We start from the raw sequence: 8,148 nt of genomic DNA, 5'->3' as shown, positions 1-8,148 counted from the left end.
GTGATTTGATGATTTGAATTAAATGATTGAGTGGAAAATTGTGCCTTCTACATACTTCAATTTGCTTTGCTTCTATGGTTTTCTGGCGCAATGGGTTAATTTTCTGTCTTCTTTGCAGGGATGGTTTTCTGCCAAAGTAGATCACCTTCTGTTTATAGTGGCCATAGTTCAGGGGACATAGTTTGCCTGGGGATTGTTCCTGAAAGAGTATCTGGTCCACAAAACGCACCTCTGAGTAATCAAACGTTTATGGCGTAGTGGTTAGCACTGCTGCCTCACAGCGCAAGGGACCCACCCGGGTTTGATTCCGGTCTTGGGTCACTGCCTGTGTGGAGTTTGCACATTCTCCCCGTGTCTGCGTGGGTTTCCTTCGGGTACTCCGGTTTCCTCCCACACTCCAAAGACGTGCAGGTTAGGTGGATTGATGTTAAATTGCCCCTTAGTGTGTAGATTAGGGGATTAGCGGGGTAAAGTGCGTAGGGTTACAGGGATAGGGTGCAGGATGGGCCTGGTTAAGGAGTTGGTGCAGACTTGATGGACTGAATGGCCTCCTTCAGCCCTGTTGGAATTTATGATTCTATGATTCTAATTCCTCATGTTGGAATATATCTAATGCATAAGTGAGTTTTTGAATTTGGTTCACAGGATATGGCATCACTGGCTAGGCCGGCATTTATTGCCCATCCATAATTGGCCTTGAGAAGGTAATGGTGAGCTGTCTTCTTTAACCACTGTAATCCATGTGGTGTAGGGACACCCACAGTGCTGCTAGGAGGAGAATCCCTGGATTTTGACCCAGCGACTGCAAAGGAACGATGATACATTTCCAAGTCAGGATGGTGTGTGGCTTGGGGGGAAACTTGTGGGTGCTGGTGTTCCCATGTATCTATTGCCCTCATCCTTCAAGGTAGGGGTCACGTGTTTGGAAGGTACAGCGCAGGGTAGTGTAAATCACCTTGAACAAAAGTGATGCTAAATGTGTAAATACTGTTGGACGTATCAAGGATATTTCTATTTTATTACTATTAACTATAACACACAACATCATTGCAGTTGTCATAGCTATGCTGACTGAGTGATGTAGAACAGACAGTATTCAAGACTTGGTGTAAAGTAAAAATGTCATTTTCTGAAAAGTATAATTGTTGCTTTAACAACCAGTTTCAAAAAGCTTTTCCATATTTTTGATCGATTGGAAAAGAAACATCTCTTATTTTCAATTTACCAGTCCGCATTTTACAACTCTAGTCCACTGCAATCAATTAAGTGAAAAGCAGACCAATGGCATTTCCAGATTTATTGCTCATATGATAAGACAAAATGAATTACCCCAATTTGTTCTATATTCTGATAAGCTTTGATGTAAAGAAGTACTTCCTGAATTTAATTTTAATCAGTTTTGCTTGAATTCTTAGACACTGTAATGTCCCTTGATTCTGTGTTCCTCCAAAGCATGGTATTCCCCAATTCCTTTCATTATTTTAAATGTTTCATTTTAAAATGTTTACTCCTTTAGTTTCCAAGGAAAACAGTCCAGAATTTTCCAGTCTTTCAGCAAGATCCAATCCCAGGTAAGGTCCTGCCGAATCATCCCTGGATTCTCTCCAATATGGGGTTCCCGTAACCACGCCAAATATTCCATATGAAGTCTGACTAGAATATTGTTTCATCACAGTACTTCTTCCTTGCTTTTCTATTCTAAAATTCATCAGGAAGCCCAGTATGCAATTAGTGGGGTGGCATGGTGGCGCAGTGGTTAGCATTGCTGCCTCACAGCACCAGGGACCGGGGTTCGATTCCCAACTTGGGTCGTTGTCTGTGTGGAGTCTACACGTTTTCCCTGTGCTGTGTGAGTTTCCTCTGGGTGCTCCGGTTTCCTCCTCTAGTCCAACGGTGTGCAGGTTAGGTGCATTGACCATGCTAAATTCTCCCCCGGTTGTACCCAAACAGGCGCCAGAGTGTGGCGACTAGAGGATTTTCACAGTAACTTAATTGCAGTGTTAATGCAAGCCTACTTGTGACTAATAAATAAATTTTAACTTTATCTTGTGATCAGAATTTCAAAACAGCAAAACACTGCTAATGCAGGAAATCCAAGGAAAAAATGCTGGAAATACTCAGTAGGTCAAGCAGCCTTTATGGAGAGAGACATAAGAGGCAGTGTTTCAGATGAATGACTTTTCATCAATCGCTTTTGCGTGAGTGAGCTACCCTTTAATAACCATGTACCAGGACCCCTAATCCTATTTAAATTATACTCCCATCCACCATTATTGCAGCTAAAACCTGTGCTTTAGTTTGTAGGAGAAATTAAACCTTCATTTACGGACAGAAAATGGGTGCGGATGCCTGAAAACATTCAACCCAAACTGCTTGGTGCATTATCTCTGTCAGCTGCCTAAAACAGTCATAAGGTCCTCTAAATAAATGAATCGTTGACAACGTAATGCTCCTGTGCAGTGCTACCCCAATGGCTACAACATGACTATTGGAAGGCAGAGTTCAGTAGCGGAGACTGTGACCGTGAATTACCCCCCCAAAAAAACAGCGTCATCATGGTGAGAAATCTGGAGCAATCAGCGCGATTGGGACTGCAATCATTCCACACTCTTGTTTATTTGGAGGTGGGAGAGTTCCGTGTCGATTCTGATGAGGTGGGGCCTGAACATGCCGGTGAACCCGGCTGCAAAGCAAGTGAGCGCCATTTTAAAAAGGGTGCCCCGATCTCTCAGTGCACTGGGAGACCCTCTCCCTCCTCCCATGGAGATTGGGACCCCTCTACCCCATTGGCAGCAAGTTTCCCCATCCCTCTCCCCAACACAGACCACTGGCATCGGGACATTGGGGTCCTCTCAATGGGTCCCTCTTCATAACTCCTAACATGCCCTCCGTTCATGTCCCCAACATGTCCCCTTTCATGCTGCACCCCCTTCACGACCCCCCACTTCATGCTCCACCCCTGTACTACCTCTCCTGCACAACACCCCCATCATAGCCTCCTCTCAGACCCCATCCCCACTCAGGCCCCAGCCTCTTGGCACTGCTCTGGTAAACTGGCAGTGCCCAACTACCTCAGAATGTCAACTCCTGGAGTCTAACTCCAAGGACCTGGAAGCAATGCATTAGCCAAGAAGTCTAATGACCTTGCAGGGGTGACATCTCCGATCCATTCCAATCCCAACCTCTCGTGCTATTTTGCAGCATTGCCTGATACTCAGGATTCATACCTAATATCCAGAAACACTAGCTCAACCTCACAAACCTAGCAATGTTCTCTGCTTCACACCGAACTCTCACTGCTTTCATATAACCCCTAGCCACCCAGACACATCACCCCAAACACACTGGCATTCAGCAATCTCTCTTACAGAGGAAGTTGGCATCTAATAGAAGGAGCAGAAGAGAACCGGTGCCAGACAAGGCTGCTTACGTCGCCTGAGCCATAACACTGAGGCAGCTCTCAGGATCATGGAGTCAGACACAACAGAGCCCATGCCATCCAATATCACTGAGAACATAGAGGATGTTGGCCTTATGGCCGTTCTCCACTCCCCGCTCATTCTACTGTATGGAATGACAAGCAAACTGTTGATGATGTGACGATGGCCTTCTTGCTTTCCACACTCCACGCAACATCCACCACAAACCTTCCCCCCACCCCCCCACCCCCCCCCCCCCCCCCCCCCCCCCCCCTTGCCCAACCTTCCCTCAAACCAACATTCCAATCCTGCATCTCTACTTTCAGATACCCAGGAACAGCCAGCTGCCCAGACACAGCAACTCCGGGAGAAAAGGAGAGAGCAAGTGAAGAAGAGGCCATGACACTTGATCTGACATCCACCAGCTCAGATACAGGCACTGCACTTACCTATTTACCTTGGAGGCAAGCAGAGAGCTAAGATCATCAACACATGGTGAATCACTGAGTATGAATGGGCTGCAAGCAGGTCAGAGATTAGGATTGGCTCATTTGGCAGGGCACCAGAGACTGAGTTGTGTAGCACTACAGAGGACTCAGATAAGGACCTTGATTGGGGTGGATTGTGGGAGGTGGGTGGGGGGTGGCATATACAGGAGAGTGATGAATAAGCAAACGTATCGAGAGACTGGGTGCATTGACTGACTTACCAGACAATTACTGTCAAGGGACATGGCAGATTCTGGCTCTAACTAAGGCAGAGGACATGATGAAGAAATCGCTAGCTCAGCAGTCTCTGCTCCATCTTCCTGCTATGCTGCAGAGCCAATGGCAGTGTCACTGCTGGTCCCATGCTTGCAACCTTGTGTGGGCGGGTCACCCACTCCCCTGCCATCCCTCTGTCAAGTGCACCAGAAACACTTCCAAAAACACGAGATCTCTTTCAGATACTTTCCAGTAGAGAAAGTTCTATAAATTTTACTTACCTTGAATACCTGGTCCATTTTGCTGCTTCATCTTCTCTTTTCATTTCTGAACAACACATTGCTTGGAGCCATGTTGTCCAGTTTTGGTATCCTGTGTGTCACATCAACCGATTGGGTGGTACTGCATTAGGAAAGTGCTATTTGCATGTGCTCGGATACATACAGGGGATGCAAATGTGTACACCTATATCAGTGATGAATGTCACGCAGTACATGCAGGTAGGGTAAGCAAAGTGAGACTGCATAGTGCCACTATGGGGTGGTACAGTGGTTAGCACTGCTGCTCACAGCACCAGGGACCCGGGTTTGATTCCCAGCTTGGGTCACTGTCTGTGTGGAAGTCTGCACATTCTCCCCCTTTCTGCGTGGGTTTCCTCCGGGAGCTCTGGTTTCCTCCCACAGTCCAAAGATATGCGGGTTAAGTGGATTGGCCATGCTAAATTGCTCCTAATATTAGGGGGATTAGCTAGGGTAAATGGGCGGCACGGTAGCACAGTGGTTAGCACTGCTGCCTCACAGTTCCAGGGACCTGGGTTCGATTCCCGGCTTGGGTCACTGTCTGTGTGGAGTTTGCACATTCTCCTCGTGTCTGCGTGGGTTTCCTCCGGGTGCTCCGGTTTCCTCCCACAGTCCAAAGATGTGCGGGTTAGGTTGATTGGCCATGCTAAAAAAAAAATGCCCCTTAGTGTCCTGAGATGCGTAGGTTAGAGGGATTAGTGGGTAAAATATGTAGGGATATGGGGATAGGGCCTGGGTGGGATTGTGGTCGGTGCAGACTCGATGGGCCGAATGGCCTCTTTCTGTACTGTAGGGTTTCTCTGACATTCTCTGACTCTGAAATGCATGGGGTTATGGGGATGCCTGGGTGGGACTGTGGTCGATGGGCCGAATGGCCTCCTTCTTCACTGTAGGGATTCTATGATTCACTAAAAGTGATGCCACACAAATGAATCTCTTGACCACTGTGTTCAATTCCACAAATCGATGATGGTGGGGACTGAACCTCAGGCTCAGGGCTATGACCAACCCTGTAGCATCTAATGTTTGCAAAAAGCAAATTGTCATTAATATAAGCTGCATTTTAGTTCTTTCAGTCTGTCACTGGTTTTCAAAGCATATTTTTTACGTAGTAAATATTAGCACTGACATTGCCTGTAACTGGCCTCAATGAGTTATTCCTTGAGTAACTGCAAGACGCTTAACAAACATAATTGCCTGGGATGAGGAGCAGGGAGTGATGGATTGTAGTGGGCAGACACAGAGCAAAAATAAGAACTCGAACCTGGAATGAATCCTGAGTGTAATGACAGTGACTGAAGAGTGTGTGGCCTGCAACAGACTGGCAAGGTTACGCTTTGTTACTTTCTGGCACTCGGCCTAAACTACTTGGACATGAATGATATACAGAGAGCTTTGTTTTACATCAAACCTGCATTGTATGTGTCCTGGGAGTCTGATGTCTACTTCAAACTATTTGAACAGCTTTGACAGTACAGAAAAATGATGAACTAGACATTGACTTCCAGCTTTTTCAAATATCTGTGCTTTTCGTTATGCACAACTGGTCTGATCTTTGATGGATCGGCTCCATTTCTGGGACAAGTGCAGCAACTGTAGTGAGTAATGTTAAAAGGACTTGCTTCTGTTTAAAAACAAGTCCAATATTTTTGGTATTATTTAAATTGCATCATATTCCTCAGACCTGCACTCTGACCTCACACACTTTCAGAATGCTTTTTGCACCAAGCACCTCAGCTGTTACATCTGCTGCTTAAAGAGTTTGAGAGCTGGACCACAGCAAATCATCCAGCCAACTTTGTGTTTATTATCAAAAGCTGTGGGCAGCAGTCATGGCCCCAGTTGCAGCTCTCGCCTGTTCATGGGGAAGAAGATTGTCAGACTGGGATTCCAGCCAAGACAGTAGCTGAGCCTTGGGAAATGAGGCAATCTGGAGAGAAGTGCAGAGGGCATTGGAGTGCAAAGGAAAGGTCAAATAACATGGAATTAATACAGGAACATTAGTTTAAAAGTAACCTAGAGTAAACTCACAGCGAAACATATTTTAATAGCTTGTAAACACAGCATGGGCTTAACTCCCTTCATAATACATGTGAATTTGCTGATATTATATACACACACCTCAAAGAATGGCATTCTATAGTCTTTGCTAAGAAGTCAGCACATAAGTCACAAAACAGCTCCAATAGGTAAACCACAAAACAGATCAATGAAACACAAGACCCCAAGGGCGATTCCCTGGCCCCTGCGCACAGCTGCAGATTACATTATGGATGTAGAATCTTGCGAGAGGGGCCATAACATGATTTGTGTCGTCAGCGACGTAATCTGGTTCACATCCAGCATGGGCAGGAAGCAGATTAGCATATTTAGATCCTAATTTAAATATGCAGAATCAGCTTTAAGATGATTTCACCTGGCCCCTTTCAATTCTCCCGCCCTTTGACACAATGTGAAGCTGGCAGAAATCACTACTGGTCTCCACAGACAGAGATCAGACTTGATAACCATGCCAGGGGGGCTCAGAGGCCATTGGAGCCCCTAACTGGTCAAGGACATGGGGTGGCACAGTGGTTAGCATTCTGCCTCACAGCGCCAGGGACCCGGGTTCAATTCTGGCCTCGGGTCACTGTCTGCATGAAGTTTGCACACTCTCCCCGTGTCTGCGTGGGTTTCCTCCGGGTGCTCTGGTTTCCTCCCACAGTCCAAAAATGTGCAGGTTAGGTTGATTGGCCATGCTAAATTAACCCTAGCCTAGTGTCAGGGTAAATAAGAGGGGTTATGGGAATAAGACCTTGATGGGATTGTGGTTGGTGCAGACTCGATGGGCCAAATGGCCTCCTTCTGCACTGTAGGGATTCTAAGCTTCTATGACATGGTTGGGCAGTGCCCTGACTGTGACCTCTGGCACAGCATGGAGAGGTCTGTAGGATTGTCTGGAGATTGGGGTGCCCTTTAACAAGGGTGTCCTGATCTCTGAGGAGCAGACTGTGCTGGCATCTTTAGGTCCCACATATCTCTTTCCTGGCACTTTCCAAGTTCCAAAAAACTGCCTAAGTGTGGATAGATTGTGACCTGGATCATGTTGACCTACCCGGCGGGAATTGCACCCATTTTCCTGCTGGGGACAAAACATAGAAATTTTTGGGGAGAATTGCACTCCCATGTTTTATTATCTTGCTGGACTCAATATCTTGATTATGCAACATTGATCAACATGACTGTAATGTAAATCCAGCTTCGGGAATAAATTCACAGTAACGTTTGCCAGAAATTACACAGGCATCTTATTATAAAGAGGATACTAACTAAAGGTGGTCTATGGTTCAGACAAATTAACATTTTCCATGGTTTCCATTTTCCTTAATTGTACAAACCCAAAATTCATTATAAATATCTCAACTCAAATTTAAATCTTCAGATTTGTTAAGAAGAACTGTTAGTTTGACTTCACATCTATTCTGAACCAAGCAAATCTCACTCAAGCATTAAGGTAATATTCCTTCAATAGTTGATGGATATCCTGACTAGGGTGACATGGTGGCACAGTGGTTAGCACTGCTGTCTCACAGTGCCAGGAACCTGGGTTCGATTCCTGGCTTGGGTGACTCTGCGTGGAATCTGTATGTTCTTCCTGTGTCTGCGTTTCCTCCCACAGTCCGAAAGATGTGCTGGTTGGGTGCATTGGCCATACTAAATTCTCCCTCAGTGTACTCGAACAGGCGC

The sequence above is a fragment of the Mustelus asterias genome, chromosome 9, assembly GCF_964213995.1.
Source record: "Mustelus asterias chromosome 9, sMusAst1.hap1.1, whole genome shotgun sequence".
NCBI lineage: Eukaryota > Metazoa > Chordata > Chondrichthyes > Carcharhiniformes > Triakidae > Mustelus > Mustelus asterias.
This window is presented reverse-complemented; position numbering follows the sequence as displayed.